We start from the raw sequence: 23839 nt of genomic DNA on the forward strand, positions 1-23839 counted from the left end.
TGTTCGTCCTAAGGGGCTACAAACCCCTCAGCTCCATTGGTCTTTTCTCTAATTCCTTCACTGGGCACAGTGGGTCTTTTAAAAAGTAGAATTCAATTGAAAGATCTTTAGGTCCTAAGCAGTATGTCCTTTTGCTCCTTGACTCTGGAATGAGTGACTATTGATATTTTTTAAGACTTACTTATTTTATTTATATGAGTATACACTGTAGCTGTCTTCAGACATACCAGGAGAGGGCAGCAGATGCCATTACAGATGGTTGTGAGCCACCATGTGGTTGTTGGGAATTGAACGCAGGACCTCTGGAAGAGTAATCAGTGCTCTTAACCACTGAGCCATCTCTCCAGCCTCTGACTGTTAACCTTTATAAAACTGTCTCACTAATGGCTCCCAGGCCAACCAGTTACAGACTGAAACCTCTAAAACCATATACCAGCCTGTCCTTTTACAAATTGTTAGTACCCTCACACAGAGCTCACTGACACACAGTACTGCACCTTAAAACAAACAAAGAAACAAACAAACAAACAAACAAAAAAACCTGGCTTCTTCATCCAGAATAGCTATTTAATGATTCACGTCATTAATTTTTCCCCATTGTTGAGTGTATTCCACAGTTCTTTCACTTGTCAGAGGAGGATAGTTGAGCTATTTCCTGCCTCTAGTTGCTGTGATCATTTGTGTCCAAGTCTTGCCTACCTCTACTCTTCCATTTTTCTTCAGTATACTCCTGGAATTGGGTGAATAACACACAGAGTAGATTTATTGTAGCACCAGAAAACTGCCAAACTTTAATAAGAAAATCAAATTTTGGAAATAAAATGATGAAAAGCCTAGGAGCTGTGCCCTTTATATAAACCACATCTTGTTCAGGGCACTGGCAGTATGCAAGCACACTATTTTCACAATCATAACAGCCCTGGCATTGATTTATTTATGGTTCAAACACTGTATTATGTAGTATGACTGGCAAGTTAAACATTTGAGATAAATAAAATAATGTTTAATATATAATAACTATAAAGTACTCTCAATCAAACAAATTAACACACATATCATGTTACATAGTTATCTTTTAATGTGAGAGACACTAACATTTAATATCCAGTCTCAATAAAATTTAAGTATACATCACATTGTTACTAATTATAGCCAACAGGTTCTGTTTTAGAACTCAAAAACTCCTTCATCTTATAACTGGACATTTTTACCATTGGAATAATGTCTCCACAATTGCCCTCTCTAAGTCCCAGTTCTCGTTAATTCTACTCTAGTTTTAAGAGTTCACCTTTTGCAGATTCCACATAGAAGTGAGGCTGCGGAGTATTTATCTTTTTTATGTCAAATGCATCTCACTGAAGGAATTCATGCTCCAACTTAATGCTGCCACACATAGTGGAGTGTCTTTCAAGGCTGAGTAAGCAGAGTCAAGGGCCTCATGTTCCAGCTGTGAGACTCCAGATCAGACAATATGGGTGGCCAGGGTGACAAGAAAGCCCTGTTCAAACCTCTTCAATGTGTAAAAGCAAAGCAATTATGGGAAAAGGAACGAACTCAGAACTGTATGCACTAAGGACTCTCCAAATGACCTTTCTCTAGGCATAAGTACCAATGACCCTGAGTGCTGGCCAGTCTGAGTGGCCCTGTGTCTGCTCTGTTCACCTGAACACCTGAGCTTAAAGCTTAAGGGACTGATAATGGAAGTAGGGTCAATGACTCAGCACTCCCTTCCTGGGTTTGGGAGGAAGCAAATGAGTGTAGTCCAGAGCCATAGAATACATGAAAGCAAGACTGCAGATACATACAGAATAATCACAAAACTTCGCTGAGCAATAAAGAATCTAAAGTATGAACATTAAAAGATTCCTTCTAGAGCAAAAATTTTAACATACATAAAGTAAGAAATAAAAGATAACATGAAATCAAAGTAAAACAGTTCATAAAATTACGTGCTAGTCAGTACTGTTTTGATGGAACGAGTTTTGATTTCCCCTGAGGGAGGAGCAATGTACAACTCTGTTCTCAGCCTGTAAAGCCAATTGTGTAGAATGCTGTGCACTAGTGAGGTTTGAACAAGTTTTCTTTTGTCTGAGTTTCTATGGCAACGTGTTCAACCCAGTGGAAGCCTACACTTTCACACTGTCTCTTACTCAGACAGCTAAGCTATAGGTACATATACATCATCTTCCGTATCGACTGCCTGAGAGGGCCCTGGTGGTATCAATACGTAAGGTTTTGGAAAGGCCTTGTATTCACAGTTTGAGCTGATGTTTTTGGGTGCAGAGAATGTCATCTTGTGCATCTATACCACGTATCTTTCTTCAGCTCTGCAATCTGTGTTGATTCCACATCTGCTAATTGTCCATCTTTGCCTTTGTAACACCTTTCTGGCTCAGTTTGTCTCTTTCCAGCAGGATGATAGTAATGTTCCAGCATCATGTGGACATAGACAATGAAATTTCCAATGAAGCCAGTTGAGCCATGCAGACCAGCTGGGCATTGGCTATGTGAATTCCTATCTATGTTTGTGTGGAGCTTCAACTTGGCTCACTAAATGCATTTCAGTTATTACCTCTTGTAGAAATCAGGACTATTGTTTCATTATCTTGTTTTATTTCACTGATTTACATCAAACAATGCTTCTAAACTTTATCTTAGATGAAAGTACTTCTCAGCACAACATTTTGAAGATTCACTTATGATGTAACAGATATCTATACTTTAGTATTTTGTGGATAAATAATTCTCCAGAATATAGATTCATCACGTTTTGTTTTTGGAAGCATTTTCTATTTAATTTTGTAATGGTATAAATGTTTTTTATTAAAAAAATACTTGGCAAATAAACAAAAATATCACAAATCAAAATTAACCAGACCCAAAGTTTATATAACATAGTGAACTTTTGTACCATTAGAATTGGTACATTTTATTAAGATATACCACATTTTATTATGTATTCATTCATTAGCTGATTGACAGGGTTTGTATTTTGGGCCATTATAAATATTCATAAACAAGTCTTTGTATGAGTGTAACTTTATTCTTCTACTGTCTTAGAAAAGATTTGATGGGTGGTCTGACAAAATCATTGTTTCATCATTTGAAGGCTTCTAGATTATTGTCAAAGTGTCAGTGTGATCTTACATCTCCCAAGGACTGTGCAAGATTTCAGTCTTTCCATGTCTTTGACAATACTTGTTATATTTTGCTTTTTGGTCCTATGTGGTTTCCCCTATGACTAATGTCAGGCATGTTTCCGGGTATCATTAAACACATTTTCACTTTTAAGAAAATGTCTATTCAGATCCTATGCCCTGCAACAGTGCCCAGAGCTAATACTGTGCCACAGCACTCCATACCCACCAGAAGAGAGCTGGTCTCCCAGGAGTCCTAGCACACCAGTGAACACAAGTAAGACCACCACTTATGCTCTGAGGGACGACAAACACAAAAATCCTTTAAAGGATTACAGGAAAACACAACCAAACAGGTGAAGGAATTTAACAAAACCATCCAGGATCTAAAAATGGAAATATAAACAATAAAGAAATCACAAAGGGAGACAATACTGGAGATATAAAACATTGGAAAGAAATCAAAAGTCATAGATGCAAGCATCACTAACAGAATGCAAGAGACAGGAGACAGAATCTCAGGTGAGGTGTGGAAGATACCATAGAAAACTTTAACACAACAGTCAAAGAAAACGCAAAAAACTAAAAGCTCCTAACCCAAAATATTCAGGAAATCCAGGACACAATGACAAGACCAAACAAAAGGATAATATGTATAGAAGAGAGCAAAGATTCCCAATTTAAAGAGCCAGTAAATGTCTTCAACAAAATTAAAGAAGAAAACTTCCCTAACCTAAAGAAAGAGATGCCCATAAACATAAAAAAAGCTACAGAACTCCAAATAAATTGGACCAGAAAAGAAATTCCTCTTGTCACATAATAGTTAAAATACCAAATGTACAAAACAAAGAAAGAATATTAAAAGCAGTAATGGAAACTAGTCAAGTAATATAAAAAGGCAGACCTATTAGAAGTACACCAGACTTCTCACCAGAGATATAAAAGCTAGAAGATCCTGGGCAGATGTCATACAGACCCTAAGAGAACATAAATGCCAGCCCAGGCTACTATACCCAGCAAAACTCTCAATTACTATGGATGGAGAAAGCAAGATATTCCATCACAAAACCAAATTTACACAATATCTTTCCACAAATCCAGCTGTTCAAAGGATAATAGATGGAAAACTCCAACACAAGGAGGGAAACTACACCATAGAAAAAGTAAGAAAGTAATTGTCTTTCAACAAACCTAAAAGAAGCTAGCCACACCAACATAATTCCACCACTAACAACAACAGCGACAACAACAACGACAACAAAGATAGGAAAAAACAATCACTATTCCTTAATATCTCTTAAAATCAGTGGATTCAATTCCCCATTTAAAAGACATAGACTAACAGATTGGATATGTAAACGGGACCCAGCATTTTGCTGCATACAGGAAACTCACATCAGTGTCAAAAACAGATAGTACCTCAGAGGCTGTAAAACAATTTCCCAAGCAATAGTCCCAAAAAATAACCAGGAGTAGCCATTCTAATATCGAATAAAATCAACTTTCAACCAAAAGATACCAAAAACTATAATGAAAGACACTTCATACTCATCAAAGGAAAAATCTACCAGGAAAAATTCTCAATTCTGAACATTTATGCTCCAAGTGCAAGGGTACCCACATTAATAAAAAAATAAAATAAAATGAAAATAAATAAAAACACAACAAAAAAAACCAAAACCACAAAAACAAAAATAAAAACCTTTCTAAAACTCAAAGCACACATTGTACCACACACAATAATAGTGGGAGATTTCAACACCCCACTCTCATCAATGTACAGATCATAGAAACAGAAACTAAACAGAGACACAGTCAAACTAACAGAAGTGATGGACCAAATGGTTTTAACAGATATCTATAGAACATTTCATTCTAAAACAAAAGGATATACCTTCTTCTCAGTACCTCATGGTACCTTCTCTAAAACTGACCATATAATCAGAAAAAAAAAAAACAGTCCTCAAAAAATACAAGAAGATTGAAATAATCCCATGCATCCTATCAGATCATCACGGACTAAGTCTGATCTTTAATAACAACAAAAACAGTAGAAAGCCCACATACACATGGAAGCTGAACAATGTGCTACTCAATAATAACTTGGCAAAGGACGAGATAAAGAAAGAAATTAAAGACTTTTTAGAATTTAATGAAAATGAAGGCACAACATACCCAAACTTATAGGACACAATGAAAGCAGGACTAAAGAGGAAAACTCATAGCTCTGAATGCCTCCAAAAAGAAACAAGAGAGCATACACTAGCAGTTTAACAGCATACCTGAAAGCTCTAGAACAAAAAGAAGCAAATACACCCAAGAGAAGTAGATGGCAGGAAATAATCAAACTCAGGGCTGCAATCAACCAACTAGAAACAAAAACAACTACATAAAGAATCAACAAAACTGGGAGCTGTTTTTTTTGAGAAAATCTTTCTTCCTTCCTTCCTTTCTTTCTTTCTTTCTTTCTTTCTTCCTTCCTTTCTTTCTTTCTTTCTTTCTTCCTTTCTTTCTTTCTTTCTTTCTTTCTTTCTTTCTTTCTTTCTTTCTTTCTTTTTTCTCTTTCTTCTTTCTTTCTTTCTTCCTTTCCTTTTTCTCTTTCTTCTTTCTTTCTTCCTACCTCTCTCTCTTTCTTCCTCTTCTTCCTCTTCCTCTTCTTCTTCTTCTTCTTCTTCTTCTTCTTCTTCTTCTTCTTCTTCTTCTTCTTCTTCTTCTTCTTCTTCTTCTTCTTTACTTTTGTATTGCTTTGCTTATAAAAATTTTGTTAAATTACTACAAACTTTTCTGATCATTTTTGTTTTTCTCCCCATATTTGAATAAGTCACAGAGCTTTCAGAATTTCCTCTTATAATAATGATAATAGTTAGTAGTTTTGTGGGAGAAGAGTTAATGAGAACAGCACTTGGAAACTATATATGTCTGTCTTTGAGAACTACATGAAGATAGCCAAGCTTGACTTTAAAAACTGAAAAAAAATCCTATGTCCATTTTCAGTTGAGGTTTTTGTGAGATGTAAGTATTCTTGATATACTTTACATTCAAACACCTTACCAGATACTTGGTTTGAAATAACTTAGCCCATTCTATGAATATCAGTATGTTTTCTAACATTCCTTGATACACAAAATTATACACGCTTGCTGTCCTTCATTCTTGGTGCTTTTGATAATGCATCTAAGAATGTACCCGACACTACACAGTCAGCCAGAATTTTTCATCTGCTATTTTTTGTGGCTGTTGCTGGTTGCTAACAGCTGTGTTATCCTTTATTCAATTCATGAGTCAAGTGTCCTGGATCATTCTCTTGCACTTATCCATTTTTCTAGCACTATTTGTTATAAAACTGTTCGTTCCTTTGCTTAACAGTTTTGAGGATGCCTAAGTGTTTGAAAATGTCTTAAAATATGACCCAAGCAAAAGTCTGAGCACCTGGAAATCTTGCTTGTTTGACTATATATTTCAAGGCAAAATAATAGTCCTTCTGGATTCATAGTCATCCACAGTCACTTGGAAGACATTTTCTGAGTCCTGATGAACATGTGGGTGGGCACTTGAACAATTCTGAGAAGGTTGGACTCCCGAATTGAGTGTTATGTGGTAGCTACCAAACCAGCCTACAAACTTTATCAGTGTGTTTGTGAGTGTGCACTTGCACATACATGGTAGACTACACATACATGTAGGTATGTTTTCATGTTGTAGCCAAAGGACAAGCTAAGGTGTCACTCATTCCTCAGGAATCTATCCATCTCATCTTGAGACAGGGTCTGGAAATAACCTGGAGCTTGCTGAATAGCTAAGCTGGCTGAAATCAAGCTCCAGAGATTTACTTGTCTTTACTTCCCTAGTACTGGGAGTATAACCATGTCACGTTCCAACATTTGACTTTTTTTTTCTTTTTTTCTTCCTTCCTTTCTTTCTTTCTTTCTTTCTTTCTTTCTTCCTTCCTTCCTTCCTTCCTTCCTTCCTTCCTTTCTATCTTCCTTCCTTTCTTTCTTTCTTTCTCTCTTTCTTTCTTTCTTTCTTTCTTTCTTTCTTTCTTTCTTTCTTTCTTTCTCTTTTGCCATTATTTGAGAGAGGGCCTCTCTATGTAGTACTAGGTATCCTGGAACTTGCTAAGTAGATCAAACTGATCTTCAACTCAGAAATCTGCCTATCTCTGGACTAAGAGTATAGTTCACCATGCCTAGTCATATTTTAATATTTAAAAAATTATTTTATGTGTATAGGTGTTTTCCCTACCATATATGTGCCTTGTGCCCAAGGAGGTCACATCCTAACCCCTGGAACTGTAGTTACAGTTGTTACCAGAATGTGGGTGCTGACAATTTAACATGAGTTCTTTAGTAGAGAGTGTTAGAGTTCTATGGGAGTGCAGTTAACCAGTAAGCCTTGCCTCTAGCCCCTTTGTTATTATTGTCAAAGCCTAGGTGTGGTCAGCAAACACCAAACAAAAGCTAAGGCATATAACCAACTTTTCTGTGAACGTGGCTTTCCTTATGATACAACTGCTCACCTTTACAATCACAGATCATTTCAGTTCATAAAACTAAATTACGTCAGGTAATATAAGCTGAGACAAGCCAAGCATAGTGGTACAAATGTTTAATTCCAGCACTTGGGAGACAGAGACAGACAGATCTCTATGGGTTTGAGACCAATTCCTGTCTTTTTAATGTGAGTTTGGGAGTTCAATCTCAAATCATCAAGGGCAAGTACTTTGTGAACTGTGCTATAGGCAAATGGGCAGAATTGTCAAAGTAGATTGGAGTCACTAAAAATGATATTACGGTGCCCTTAACTTACATTAGAGCAAACAAGGCAAGAATCTGATTCTTCTTCATATAAGTGAAGGACCGCAATTCTGTATTAGTATAAGAAGCTCACTGAACCATCACCTTCACTCCTCCAATGTGGTTTCATCCTCCAGCCATCACATCAGCATGCCAAAGCAGAAATGTTATCAGGACAAGAAGGAAATAAGCACACATGCTCACCAGATTCCTGAGCAGATTCCTTCACTTCATTCCCTTAGTTATGGACCCAGCTGAACCTTAATCCCAGATATGAAATAAGCAGAGCATTTTAACAGCTGTAGCAAAAGCTATAATTTTGTTTGGTTGCATATGGCTCAATAACTGAAACTTAATCACAACAACACACTGGCCATGCCATGCAGCAAGGGAGGAGGAACAAATGTGCTTTGTTTCTAAGGATAATGGAAGAGGCAGTGACAATATTATGACAGATATAAGGAATGGAAATGTGATATTATTACTTTAGGTGATATTTTTTCAAAAATTAGAAATATTTATTTATTCATCATATGTGTGTGTATGTACACCAATGCATGCACACACTTAGCAGTGCACGAGAATGCATAAGTGAAGGTCAGAGGACAACTTGCAGGAGTCAGTTGAATCACAGCGATTGAACTCACATAGTTAGGTTTGGTGGTAAACACCTTTATCCAATGACCAATAATCAGCTTGGCTAACCCTGTATCTGTTTTTATTAGCATGTGCCAGTAAACTTCAACAATGTTACAAGTAAAATTTTGTTACTAAAATCATCTTTTGATGGTATATTTTTTGTATTTTCTGCTCCCTCAAGAGGGGTGCCCCAATGGGGAGTAGATCACATATTCAGGTGATGTCACATGGAACCCTAATTGATCAGATAAAGTTATAGTCTGTGATTGGGCAGTGGAAGGAAAAGGTAGAACTGAAAGTTCTAGAGAAGGGAGAAAAGAAGAGCAGAGGAGAGATAGAGGATGGAGGTCAAGAAGGTGTAGGAAGAGGTTGAAGCAGATTGAAGATGGAGCAGACCCATGTGTTCTAAAGAAGTTAAAAGTAGCTAAGGATTTTTATATATAAGTAATAGAGTAGTGTAGTGGTATATTTGTCCAACCTAAGCATACAGCTTATAATTATATTGTTGAGTTGAGTGTTCTTTGCTTAGGTATTTTGGGGTTGGGAATTTACCATTATAAATTTGGCTGATATAATATGTCTCTAGTATTTTCATTTTATAGGGCTAAGGGGAGTTGCTTGAATAGTAGCTGACCTTCTGCAGGCTGGCCACAGTGGGTAGATGGCCTGAGAATGTGAGCAGCAGCTCCAGGCAATTAAGGTTAAACTGGTTCAGTTAGCTTAGAAAGCTAGCCTCAGGAACCAGGGCAAAATGGCCACATAGAAGCCATGAGGTTTGAGGAAAGCCACCAATACTAGCACATAGCCAGATTTAGCATGGATTCTTTTTAAAACTCCATGCTACATCTTTTGGGTATATGCCCAGGAGTCTTGTAGCTGGGTCTTCAGGTAGTACTATGTTCAGTGTTCTGAGGAACTGCCAGACTGATTTCCAGAATGATTGTACCAGCTTTCAATCCCACTAACAATTGAAGAGTGTTCCTCTTTCTCCAGATCCTTGCCAGCATCGGCTGTCACCTGAGTTTTTGATTTTAGCCATTCTGACTGGTGTGAGGTGGAATCTCAGGGTCGTTTTGGTTTGCATTTCCCTGATGACTAAGGATTTTGAACAATTCTTTAGGTGCTTCTCAGCCATCTGAGTTTCCTCAGTTGAAAATTCTTTGTTTAGCTCTGTATCCCATTATTAATAGGGTTTTTTGTTGCCCTGGAGTCTAACTTCTTGAGTTCATTGTACATATTGGATGTTAGCCCTCTATTGGATGTAGGATTGGTAAAGAACTTTGGGTCTCAACCACCAACCAAAGACTGCACATGGAGGAGTCTGATTGTTCAGGCAGAGGATTGCAAATTCGATCATCAATAGGAGGAGAGGACCTCAGCCCTGTGAAGGTTCTGTGCCCCAGTGTAGGGGAATGCGAGGGCCAGAAAGTGGGAGAGGGCGGGGTGGCAGGCATGAGGAAGTGGGAGGCAACAGGGGTTTGTTTTTGTTGTTTTTGTTTGTTTCTTTGTTTTTTGGAGGGGAAACTGGGAATGGAAAAATTTACATGTAAATAAAGAAAATATCTAATAAAAAAAAAAAAGAACTTTTCCCAATCTGTTGGTTGTCATTTTATCCAATTGACAGTGTGCTTTGCCTTACAGAAGTTTTGCAATTTTATGAGGTCCCATTTGTCAGTTCTTGATCTTAGAGCATAAGCCATTGGTGATCTGTTCAGGAAATTTTCTCCTGCATCCATGTGCTCGAGGCTCTTCCCCACTTTCTCTTCTGTTAGTTTCAGTGTATCTGGTTTTATGTGGAAGTCCTTGATTCATTTGGACTTGAGCTTTGTATAAGGATATAAGAATACATTAATTTTCATTCTTCTACATGCTGACCTCCAGTTGAACCAGCCCCATTTGTTGAAAGTGCTGTCTTTTTTCTCACTGGATGATTTTAGCTCTTTTGTCAAAGATCAAATGACAATAGGTGTGTAGGTTCATTTCTGGGTCTTCAGTTCTGTTCTATTGATCTACCTATCTGTCTCTATACCAATACCATACAGTTTTTATCACTATTGTTCTGTATGTAATATAGCTTAAGGTCAGGGATGGTGATTCCCCAAGAAGTTCTTTTATTGTTGAGAATAGTTTTCAATATCCTGGGTATTTTGTTATTCTAAATGACTTTGGAAATTGCTCTTTCTAACTCTATGAAAAATTGAGTTAGAATTTTGATGGGGATTACATTTGAATCTGTAGATTGATTTTGGCAAGATGGCCACTTTTACTATATTAATCCTGCCAAACCATGAGCATGGGAGATCTTTCCATCTTCTGAGATCTTCTTTGATTTCTTTCTTCAGATACTTGAAGTTCTTGTCATGCACATCTTTCACTTGCTTGGTTAGAATCACACCAAGGTATTTAATATTACTTGTGACTATCATGAAGGGTGTCATTTCCCTAATTTCTTTCTCAGCCTGTTTATCCTTTCAGTAGAGGAAGGCTTCTTCTGCTGTCACTGAATGCAAACAAATTTATTTTGAAAATGTTAGCAAAGAAAATATACTAAAATGGAACATTAAAGAAGTCACTATATGAAAAACAACTTATTTTTAGAAGGATAAATGGTGTTTGAAAAACTTAACAATACCCCTTTTTACATAGCAAATCTTGACAAAGTATACCATATTTGCAAAGTTGCTACCTACATTATGAGCATGGATAGACAGTGATGTCATGTAGAGACTCGGTAAGATTGTAGAAAGGCCAGTGATCATGTGGACCGGCTCTCTGGTTTTATAGAAATATAGATTAATGGTATAAAGTCAGTGATGGTATAGAGAGACCCAGGATATGTAATCCAGACTAGGGTTGAACTCTTGATCCTTTTGCTTTATCCCTCATATACTGGAATTACATGTATCTTTCTCCTAGGCTTTTAAAAATAAACTATAAATTAATCTTTATCACTAGTTACCACACTACACAAGAGAGCATCAATGAAATTTTTAAAGCAGTAAATAATGAGGGACATGAATCACCCATCTTGTTTCTCTATTAAAAACTGCATTTAAAGGAAGTCAAGCAGTAGTGGACAAGATTGAAGTTTTCTCCCATTATATAATTATTTTCTATAACATATTGGTTTATGTTTACCAACTTGATGGAATCTAGAATTATTCAGGAGGGAAAAAAAGAAACCTCTGGCCATGTGTATTAGTTACTTTTCTATGCCTGTGATAAGGCACAATGACCAGAGAAACTTACAGAAGAGTTTCTTTGGGGCTTTTGATTTCTGAGTTGGAGTCTATGATGTTAGAACAGAGGTAGGAGGAGGTAGAAGTGGGAGGTAACTAGTGGCTGGAGCAGTAGCTTAAAGTTCACATTTAAAACAACAAGCAAAAAAACAGCATACACTGGAAATGGCAGAAGGTATTTGAAACCTCAGTTTTTCCCCAGTGACACACTACCTCCAACAAAGCCATACCTTCTAATCCTTAATAAGCAGTTACACCTACTAGAGACTAGATAACCAAACATCAGCCTATGAGAGCCATTCTTATTCAAAACACCACACCATGTCTCTTGGGGACATTTTAGATTAGGTTAATGAAGGCAGGGAGGCCCATTCTAAACACAGGCAACGGGAATCCATGGTATCGAATTCTTGACTAAATAGAAAATAGAAGGCTCAGACATCTATTGTTCTCTGCTTGCTTCCTAGCTGCAGATGCAGGATGACTAGTTGTCTACTTCTTCTGCCACTGTACCTTTCTGCCACAGCGTGTTTCCTAGATCTCTAAGGCAGAATAAACCCCCTTTCCAGTTCTTTTCACAGCAACAAGAAAAGGAACCAATGAATAATGAATAAATATTTAGAAGAGCACTAGTTTCCAACCCAAGGTCATTAATGGCTACTGACATCACAGAAGCACAATCAGGTCTTTGAGTTGGAAACTTAAGAATTCTTTGGAAGGTCAGCTGTATTGGATGGTGTTTTGCTGGGGCAAACACGAATAGGGATATTTTCCTGAAGTGGATGCAGGTGAAAGGTTAAGGTAGATTCATGAAGGAATGTTTTGATGAAACAGACACAAGTGAAAGGAAGTTCTGCTAAAGTAAGCACATGAACGGACACATGATGAAGAATTCTTCGCTAATGACACACATGTATTGATCCACATTACATTGTGTAGTTGAGCTCCTTTTTGTCAGGACTCCATAGAGAGAAAATGAACCAAAAATCTTCTTGTGTTGTGCTGCAGTTTCTTGCCACTTCTGCAACTTGGGCTGATTGACAGAGTGGTGTCAGCTGAGACAGACAGTCATGTTGAGACATGAGGCATGCTGAGGCAAGACATGTGGAGGACATGTGATGTTTGGAGAGAGTATAAAAAGAACTCAACAGACAGTAAAGGAAGCTGGACTTGGCTTGCTGGAACAGCTAGCTGTGTAAAGCTTTTGGTTCTCCTGCCTTTGTTGATCTTCCCTTTGCTGAGAGAGGCATAGCCAAGAACTCCTGGCATCCCTCCAAGTGCCTCCTGCTCACTTGTGCAGAGGCTGAGGCCTGACTGTCTCTGCTAGATAATACTACCACTGCTTATTCATGTTTGCTATCCTTGCTTTACAGAACTGGGCTGCTGGTATATCTGTGAAGTGTTTGTGAGTAGGTCGGGCTCCTGCTGCTAACCTGTGAACTGAAGTGCTGATTTCCAAAGAACACAGATGGAAGTTTCTTCAAAGAACTATTTCTAAACAGATCCACTTCCCTCATATCCTTTTTCTTTCCACCATCTCTGGTAGGTGATGGACTAAAAGGGAGGTTGAAACATGTAAGAACCACTATTAAAAACAAAAATTGAAGAAAATTAAAGTTACAGGTGTTCTCTTGCATGGACTCTTAGCAGAAATATTTCCATTCATGCCAAAATTTTGGCATGAATAAATTCAACTGTGAGTCTTATCCATACAATGGCCCTACCTTCTATCTTCATAAAACTTGGAGAAAAGAGGAATGTGTTAAGGAACCTTAAATAGCAAAACACAGATTATAAGAAATTATGTGACACAAACAACATGTCTTCATGAGAAAATTGTAAGAGAAAACAGATAAAGTTAACAATGATCAAGATTCTCTAGAAAAACAAAACTTATAGAATGAATGAATATATAGACATATAGAATGAATGACTGAATATATATAGCCTTTCATTCATATATGTATGATTCATAGTAAATTAATATTAAATCATTCATATTAAGTCATATATATGTATGTGTAAATATGTGTATATACATACACACACACATGCACACACATATATATGTACATATATATACATATATATATGTATATATATATATAAAGAGAGAGGGGGAGAACTTTATTAGGATAGCTTATAGGCTTATTCCAACAATTGCACTCTCCTGAAAAAATGTTCAAAAAGAAAATATGACTAAAGGGTTCATGGAATCTCCCTCTATGCTTGTAAAGATCAGTTGAGGCTAGATATGTACAGACGATTCCCGGATGGAGAACCTAAGTAGCCATTTGGCCATTTCATGAAACCGTGAAGTGAAGCCTGAGTTTTGTTTGAGGCCCCAGGATGTTAGAGGAACAATATTTCATCTATTATTTCCTCATACTATTTCTTTCTTTGAGAATGGTAATTTTTATTTTGTGCCATCATCCATTGCAAGTATATTATCTGTATTTTGATTTAATAGAGAATTGTAATTAAGAGATTTCTTGGATTATCAGAAGAGACTTTGAACATATGAATTATAAACAGTATTGAGGCTGAATGAATATGAAGACTTTTGAAGTTAGACTAAATACATTTGGCCATAAGACAATGGGAGCCAGGTAGTGGTTTGAATGAGAATGGCTATAGTAGGCTTATATGTTTGAATAACTTGTCTCCAGTTGGTGTTGGGGAGTAACTGCTTGGGAAGGATTGGAAGGTATGGACTTGTTGGAGGAAGTGTGACAATGCAGGTGGGTTTTGAGGTTTTAAAAGCGTTGTGCTGGTCCCAGGATGCTCTCTCGGCTTCCTGTTTGTGGATTAAGATAAGAGCTTTCAGATATTCCTGCTTCCATGCCTTTTCTATGCCATCATGGACTTGAACCCTCTGAAACCATAAGCTCAATTAAATACCTTCTTTTTAAAGAAATTCTATTGATTCTTCAGAAATTTCATATCATCCACTCCAATCCCACTCATCTCCCTCTGTCCTCATGCCCTCTGCCCTTGCCCCCAACCAAAAAGAGGAAAAAAGTAACTTACTGTGGAAGCTGTAGTGTGTCACAATGTATCCCAATTTATACCCTTTTGTCTACACTTCTTTGCTTGCAAAAGTTCATTGCAATGACTCAGTGGTGTGTTACAAGGCCTCTGGCTTCTGCTACTATATCAATACTGGAACCTCACTGGGACTTCTCTCAAATATCCTGTTGATGTTGCCCTGTTTCATGGAGATCCTGTACTTTTGGATCTGTAGGACAAGCCCTTTCATGTACTCCAGAAGTTCATTGATGAGGTAGATGTTGGAGTGGGACAATTCAAAGTCCTAGATCTGGACCACAGAGGTATCTGAGCTAGTCAGTCCACTGGCTCTCTTGCTCTCACACTCTCAAGGCTATCTCACCAGAAACCCATGCAACCAGGGACATCTCTACCCTGCTGCCCAAGTGAGATTCAAAGCCTAAACTCTTAAGTGTTGCAGCTGGTAAAGAACATGGTCACTTCTCCCACTCTCTCCTGTGGCCAACTCTCTTACATGCCACAGATGACAAGTAATGAGGAAGGGAAGGAGGGTGTCTCTCCCTTATCCAGGCCAGCCACCACCTAGCAGACAAGAGGGAGGTCCAACTCTTCTGTGCTCACATCCTAAAGGTCAATAACTTGTAACACCCACATTCAGGGCCAGTCCTACTGTGCTGCCCAGACAATGTGCAGGGCTTGCACTCCCAAGTGATGCAGCATTCAAGGGGCAGGACCAGCTAGCTATCCTGCTCTCCTGACCTGAGAGCCTACCATAGATGGCAAGGGGTAAGGGTAAGGAAGGGCATCTTTCCCTCACCCATGCTGCCACAGGGCAGATGAGTTGGAGGGCCAGCTCTCCCATGTTCACACCCTCAGTGCCAGCTCATCTGCAGTCCTGCTATCAGGGTCAACGCTACTGTGCTGTCCATGTGAAATGCATGGCCTGTTCACTCAAGTGCTGCAGCAGATCAGGGACAGGGACAGCTCTCCTGCTTTCATGACCCCCATGGGGCCAACTCTACTACCCTCTGCTAGTGGCCAGGGCACAAAAGAGGGGAGGAGATCATTCTCTTCACCAATACCACTGCACGGCAGAGAAGAGGCAGCTCTCATACTCACACACTCAAAGCCTAGGGGCAACTTACCCATAGCCCCCACATGCAGGGTCAGCTCTACTATTCCAAGATGAGGTACAGATTTGCTTTCCTGAGTGTTGCAGCTGTTGGGGGGCCACAGGGCCTGGCCTCCCACCTGCTACAGTTGGTAAGGGGCAAGGAAAAAAGGAAGGTATTTCTCCCTCATCCACACCACAGCACAGGAGACTAGTGGTAGGGCCAGCTCACCCAAGTTCCTATAGGCTGGCTCACCTGTAACTCCCACAATGAGCAGGTCCTGCTCTCCCAAATACTGCAGCTGGCTAGGGGCAGGGGCAGCTCTCCTGCTCTTATCCCCTAGGTTATCTCCTGTGCTCCTACGTATAGGGTGGGGCAAGCTCTACACAGCCCTCAGATATTAACATCTCCACCCCAGGAGGCAGTCAGACCAGGGACTTCAGCCTGGTTTTTGGTGGTAACAGACCACTGCTACTGCAATGTCATGGAGCCCAATGTGGTCCCTTGTGGCAGCACCTGTCAGGACCCCACTGTGGTCCCAGGTGGCATCACCAGCTACTCACATCAGGCTGTTCCTCACTACCTTCGAGTCTCCAGTTCTGCTTCTCTTCATTATGTCCACATCCTTCTGTTTCTCTTTCTCTTCCATTTTTCTACCACTTACTTGCTCTTCTTAATGGCACCTGGTGTCTCTGAGTGTCTCAGCAGTGGTCTCAGGAGTAGTATGCTCCACGTGTGCATTATGACGATAGCAAGGGTCATCTTGGGCACAGACTGCACCCCCAGGCCTGCCTGGTACAGAACTGGTGGTCATTTCAGGCTAACTCCCTGTCTGGTCCCATAGCACTAGTCTGGTGGTGGCCTCAGGCTCATATCTCCTTGCACAGCTCACCTGAGTGACTGCTTGCAAAAATCATCTCTCTCAGGGTTACTTCCTTCCAGAGCCTGTGGTGCTAGATGGGGTTCTTCTAGTCTCAGGCTTGCTTCCCATCCTGAGAGCCTGTCTAGGCCTGCCTGGTTCAGAATTGGTGGTCATCTCAGGCTGGTTCCCTTTCTAGGCACCCTGGTGTTAGACTGATGATTGTCTCATGTTCAGTTTTTTTGTTTGTTTGTTTGTTTGTTTGTTTTTTCAAGGAATGTTTGCATAGTAATCATTCAGATGTTCTTAGGTCAGAACACTGAGTGTAGTCATTAGCCTCTCTCCTCTCTGCCACCTAGTGATATACATATGACACAGCAGCCACACCTGCAATGTCTCTAGGGCCAGAAAATGCTTTCTTTTGTAGAATGCCTTGGTCAGGTCTTTCATCACAGTAATAGAAACGTAACTAGGACAGTATGAACCTGGAAGTGGCTTGCAATGCTAATTCCAATACCAATGGTGTTGAAGACAAGAGAAGACAGTGCATGTGCTTCAGATTCTTGGCAAGAGGAGATACTCCATGTATTTTGGACAAGTAGTATTTTAGATAGCTCTGTCTACAATTGCTGGGGTCCACCGATGCAGAGGCTATGTTGGATAATAAAGCCATTCTTCCATAGAGGTGTCTACTAAATTCTTGAGGGCAAAGTGGGTTGGAGTTGTCTGCAAATGCTGTAGGATTTTCAAGGTAAAGGAGTGGATGGTGAAACGGAGAAGCCAAGAGCCAGGAGGAGCAAAAGAGCAAAGGTGCGGGCAGGGCTGGGTAGGCTGCTGGGGTGGGTCATTGCATTGTGCCTCCTGCTTGGAACAGTTTAGAAATCTCCTTTAGGTCATGCAGTTTCTGTCTTCATCAGTATGTCCCATGTATGATGAGAAGCACAGAGCAATGCTGTAAGTCTTGTCTCTGGAAAAAGAGACATATAAAACCCTGAAGTTGACTTTTTTCTTCTCTCCATTTTTATGGAACTGCGAATAAAGATAACGACGTTTCTATTGCAGCAAGCAAAATTTTCAGAGTTTCAAAAAAAAAAAATGATTGAAGTCTTATCTGGAAAACAGTAACCCACCTTGCTTATAAATGCACTGAAACTATTTAGGACTAAATTGACATCATGGGAGCTAGTAAGTATGAATGTTAGAGAAGGTAATTAAAACAGCCTTCTGGACCTTTTTATACATAACAAGGAAGAAATGAAAGCAATCCTTGGCTCTTTCTTTCACATTAGCAATGGGAACCCTTACAATGACTCATTCTATGTGCAGATTCTTCTTCCCAGAAAGGCCCTTCAGCAAAATCTTACTGTGCTTCCTGCTGTGTCTGAATTACTGAATGCTCTCAAATATTCCTCTCACATCCACTCCTTACTCTTGGCAGGAGCAGTGTTTTCTAGAACTAGAAAAGACTGGCTTGTGTGAATTAAAGATGGACAAAGCCCAGCAGCCCTTAGGAGAGGTGTTCAGTGGAATGACGACATAAGAGTGAAGAAGAGCTGTGCTTTATTTCTCTGAATTCACCCTTACTTAGAAGCAGAGAAGGAAGATGCCTGAGCGCGGGATTTTCTGTCCAGCACCTCTCATCCTTGTTGAGGATGAAAACATGGGGTACCCAAAACTGCAGACTAGTGAGTGTATGGATTAAATATACAGCTTTTACTATATATGCTTTAAAAGTTGCATACAGTAAAATTGGCTGTTGGGAATTTATAGTCCTATGGGTGTTAACCCATGTATAGATGCAAGCAACTGGCTCAATCACCAGGATATAGGCCAACTCCCTCAGCCAGAGCATTATCTCTTGCTGTTATTTCCTGCCATTCATAGCTCCACACAGCCACTGATCTATTTGAAAGTTTTCTGTTTGGGTTATTTTTCACAAGAGTAGATTAAGATTACCTGTCTCTCAATTCCTTTCTCTCCTCAGAACAACTCTTGCTGTGACTAGCCATGTAGAGAAAAGAAACCCTACTTGAGACCTGATTTTCAGTACCTTTAAACTATGCCTGACTTTTACACCAAGAAGGTGGTTCCAGAGACCCTGTATTATCACACCCATAATAAGGTATGGCTTGGTTGAAGGATATTGGAGAAGAACTGGGAGGGAGGATGGAGAAGTTTGGTGGTAGCTGAGGAAGGGAAGTATAAGAGAAATAGATGGAATCACCACAATGTAATAGAGCAGGTTCCTTCACCTTCACAGCACATCTAACCAATTGCCCTAGTCAAGATTTTCATTGTTGTGGTGAAACATCATGACTGAAAATGAGGAGGAAAGAATTTATGTTGTTCACTCTTCCATATTATAGTTCATTAGTTAGCACAGGGACTCAAGCAGTGCAAGAACCTGGAGGCAGGAGCTGATGCAAAGACCATGAGGAGTGATGGTTACTGGCTTGCTCCTCATGGATTGCTCATCCTGTATTCCTAAAGAATCCAGGACCACCAGCCCAGAAAGAGCACCACTCACAATAGGTTAGGCCTTCCCACGTCAATCACTAAATAAGAAAATGCTCTAAGGTTTGCCTAGAACCTGATCTTATGGAGACATTTTCTCAATTGGGGTTCTCTCCTCTCAGATAACTCTAGCCTATGTCAAGTTAACATAAAATTATTCAGCACACAAACCCATGGGGCTTATGGATCATGCTGGGATGAGAACATACCTTTTTAAAATGTATAACACAAGAGGACGCCAGAGGGGCAAGGAGGCCTTGCCACGTTGGCTTTAATCTTTAGGAAAGTACTTATCTATTTATTTCACATTTATTCAGTGTGTGCTTGGGAAGGTCAGAGGAAAATTTGCAGGTGTTGTTCTGTCCTTGCACATTGAGAGTCTCATGGATCAAACTTGGGTCATAAGCTATCTCCATCTCCAGTAAGTTCTCTTTAAAGGACTGTGTCTCTCCCAGGGTGGGGATGGTGGGTCAGACAGATCTTGAGCCTAGGAAAATGAAATCCTTTGAATCCAGCATCCTGGCAGTTGTATCTTGCAGGATAATCAATACGGGGTTTTCAGAGAGGATGCTTTGCCACTGCAGTGAGGATGACAGACGGTGGGCGTGCTGCAGTAATGTTCACTCCGCGCCTATAAAGCACAGCCACTTGCAAGACCATTACTCCTTGGCATCTAAAACAGGACTAATCAGCTCAGAGATCACCAAGACACCGCAGTAATTTATGTGTCCTACTACCTTCCATATTAAATCAATTCTGCAAGAAGGCAGTGGAATATCCATGCATATTAGCTGTGTCACTGAGCTGGGCAAGGCTGTTCTGCCTTTAACAGTAGCAACCAAATCAGCAGACCTCACAGATCAGCACTGAATTTGTAATTAAAGGGGAGGAACTTATTAAGTAACAATGTAGTTGAGTGATTTCTCTTTCTCTACTATCAGAGTAAGGCGTGAACTGTACCACCCAGAAAAAGGAATTTAAATACCATTTAACCAGCATCTACAGGGAGTATTTTTCTCCTTCTGATTAGCTGGGCATACTCTTGTCACATATAAAGATGCTGATGATGACTCTTCTGGGCAGCTTTCCTTATGTTTTACAAGACCAAACCAACTCAAGAGCATTATATTTAGCTTTCATATTGCTATGTTATCTGATATGTGGGGAGTTTTCCTTTCTTAAACTAGTCCCCACTCCCACTCCTAAGTTTGTTTTGGTCCTCCACTGCCTTAGAAGATGGCAGTAAGTAGTTTAGTAATGGGTGTTGAGAACTATTTTCTGAATAAGTGAAAATGAAAAGACTATACAAAAACATAAACAACAATGAAATAGACCAGCAGAACACCCAAATGTATCTTCTGACGCCTTTCTCAGAATCAGGTTCAGGGGGTTGGGAAAGTACACCATTCCCAGGAGGAACTGGGCCTAAATGAAGTGCAGTATCTGTCTGTGGATCACCTCAAAATCAGAAACATAAACACAGAAAAGTGGTTTTAAACTAGCTATTTCAGAGAATCTGTTGTGGAAATGGATATTTCTGGGCCCCAAAACATCAAGACACCCCACATTCTATATCTTCTTGAACTTGGTCATTGTTTGACTTCACAGAGCTATACAGTGAGAAAGACTTGGCATCAAATCACTTTAGACTACGAGGAGCTCTTAATGTTTTAAACTGGTATCTTGTGTATCAATGACTTGGAGTCCCTACTGCCTCATATCAATGCCAAGCCTATGGTCCCAAGTTCACACTTCCTGAAGCACTGTGGACACCTGCTACTTGCTACTTTCTTTGCTCTCAGGTTTTCCTGCTCTGTCCAGGGTACAATAGAGTGAGTGCTTCTATCGGACAAGAGACACTGTTTCCAAGCCTGGACACCCCTAGCTGTTGGAGTGGAAGAGAAAGGAGCAGAGGCCCCATGAGCATCCATAACCTTGTAACTGGGCTATTCCCCACACTTACTGACCCTTAAATAGTCTAGGGACACTTATTCTGGTTTCTAGTGATTAGGATTAACTTGACTTTTTGGTCTTCACAGCAAGCAAATTTCCAGCCTTACATAGAATTCTGACTCCTACAACTGCCACAGACCTTCAGAGATGAATTCAATATGTGGCTACACTGAGAGGGCTGCACAGAACTCGAGGAGTCAAGTACCCTCCACTCATGTGCTCTGGGTGATCCAACTATGCACACCAAACTGGTCATTACTGTCTTGATAGGATCTGGTGGTATGATTGACTGTAAGAAGGCCAGAAGCCTTTTCAGGTTCAAATTAGGATCACTGTATGGTCCAGCACACTCTCCTTGAAATCATCAAAGAAATGAAGAGAAAGTTAGGATATTCTGTGTTTCAGAGGCTTAGAAGCATCTTGTCAGTCTGTCTTGAGATTAACACTACTCTGTGTGTTCCTAAGATGGTGTTTGCTTCCTTGCCTCAGTGTGCTCTGAGCAATACTGGCTTATTTGAAATGTATTTCAGTACCTCAAATAATGACTACATGTCCTGCAATGTTGTCAGGGACACCAGAGTTAATGTAGCACAGTTTTGACCCTCTAGGAGCTCTGACAGTTGAGGAAGAGAAGGGTAGAACATGTAAATAACGTACTGAGATGGTAATTCAAATATACATAGAAAAACAGGATGCCCTGAGGGAAACAGAGGTCGTGGGAGGAAAAGCATGTCTCAACAAAGGAGATAATATGGCAAGAAGTGGTGCTGTATCAGAGAAAACACAATCGCCAAAGTCCAAACAAGGAATCTCTGGTTGGTGGGCAGTATAAGGGGGATAAGTGACAGGTGTCTGTTAACAGAGACAGGGAAGGACAGGTGAGTTGAGATATAACAAGCAGGGGCAGGGAAAGAAGGAATGTCAGGCAGGGACAGGGATAGTCAGCAGGGACAGGGAAGGTCAGGCAAAGGTAGCTAATCAGGACCAAGTGCAATGAAAGAAACAAAAACTGTAATTTGAGGAGTGTTGATGTGTGAACTATTGAGAAAGAAACTGAGATGGGTTTCAAAGTAATACATTTAGGTGTGCTGTGTGCAAGTGTTTATGTTACATATGCCCAAGCCTTCTGTATGGCTGTCACTCTGTCTTAGACAGAACTTCTTACACTGAAACACTTAAATATGGATGTCATACTGAAAGTGTAAACATTACATTGAGCATTTTATCAGGTTCATTTCTTGTTATGTGAGATGTTCTTTGCCTACCAAATGATTGCTCTAACAAAACAACAACATCAACAACAACAACTTCATTTTTAGCATGTTACTGATAGGATTAATGCAATATGTTGCACAAGCCATAGCAGCTCAGTGGCCTATGAGCCTATAATTAGTGGCCACAGCTGTAGAATTCAAATTGTGGCTTCATTCATTATGTTGTAGGCCCTCTTGCATTTCTACCTGTGAAGCTTGGGCCTGCAGATCTGGGCAATGTAACACAGCATATAGATAAGGGTTTCTGGAATCAGACCATCTAGGGAAGTAGTTTTCAACCTTTTTTCACATTGGGATGACTCCCATTCATAAAATTATTTTTATTGCTACTCTGTAACTGTAATTGTGCTACTATTGTGACTAGTAATGCAAGTATCTGATATGCAGGATATCTGATATTCAACTCCCAAAAGGTTCATGCCTAACAGAACTGTTGATCTAGGGTATCTTTGCTATGTCCCTCATGGTTCAGATGGCCAAGGGCAGGTTCCTCAACCTCTCTCCATCTCTCTTGGCCTCTCCAAGCCTCTCAGCCTCTTTCAGCCCCTCAGCCTCTCTTAGCCTCTCTCAACCTCTTTCAGACTCAGTAGAATTTAACAGTGTCAGCATCATCAATGCTATTGTAGGCTCATTACCAGGCACAAATCAGCTAGTTATAGGGAAGTACCTGAAAAAAGGAAGTGTCAGCACTTTTGCAGACCTCTTCCTAGTGAATCAACTTTCAAAATGTAGCTGGTAAAAATAAGTTTTTAAAACAGAACAATTTAAATCCTCCAAGATACTTTTTAAGTAAGTAGAAGATCTACAGATCAATAAGAGCAGAGTTTTTTTTTCCATTCAAGCTGCCCTGCTTGTTCATCTACCCTTCCACACTAGTATCATATGGTAAATGTCTTACTCTAAGGTCTATATCCTGGGCAAACATAACCAACAAGACCATGGATTCTCTATGTTCTTAATTCTAGCAGAAGATACCATTTCAAGCAGACTTCCAATGTCTCATTTTTCCGGGCCCTCCCTGATCCCTACTCCTGGACTATGTCAGGCTGACAGCACATTGGGACCCAGAAGATGGTTCTTTCTCCAGATGCTCTTGAAGATTCTTTCCAGACAAGGCAAGGCACAAGAAGTGAGGGACAAAACATTCTGCCAGAGAGTTTTCATTAACAACATAAGGTAATATGTTTACCCTCAGACCCAGGGCAGAGGCTATTCCAGGGATTAAAGGTAAATCATCAAGAAAGCCTTCATGCTGGGCTGTGGTGGTGCATGCCTTTAATCCCAGCACTTGGGAGGCAGAGGCAGGTGAA

The 23839-nt window shown here is 39.9% G+C and overlaps 1 non-coding gene across 1 annotated transcript; it reads right to left on the minus strand.

Annotated features, from left to right (window-relative positions):
- Window positions 1–17064: 17064 nt before the first annotated feature.
- On the minus strand, window positions 17065–17197 carry LOC116104356. The gene has a single exon (XR_004123861.1). It is a non-coding gene; the product is annotated as a small nucleolar RNA SNORA17 (small nucleolar RNA).
- Between the last annotated feature and the right edge of the window lie 6642 nt (window positions 17198–23839).

The sequence above is a fragment of the Mastomys coucha genome, unplaced genomic scaffold, assembly GCF_008632895.1.
Source record: "Mastomys coucha isolate ucsf_1 unplaced genomic scaffold, UCSF_Mcou_1 pScaffold21, whole genome shotgun sequence".
Taxonomy (NCBI): Eukaryota; Metazoa; Chordata; class Mammalia; order Rodentia; family Muridae; genus Mastomys; species Mastomys coucha.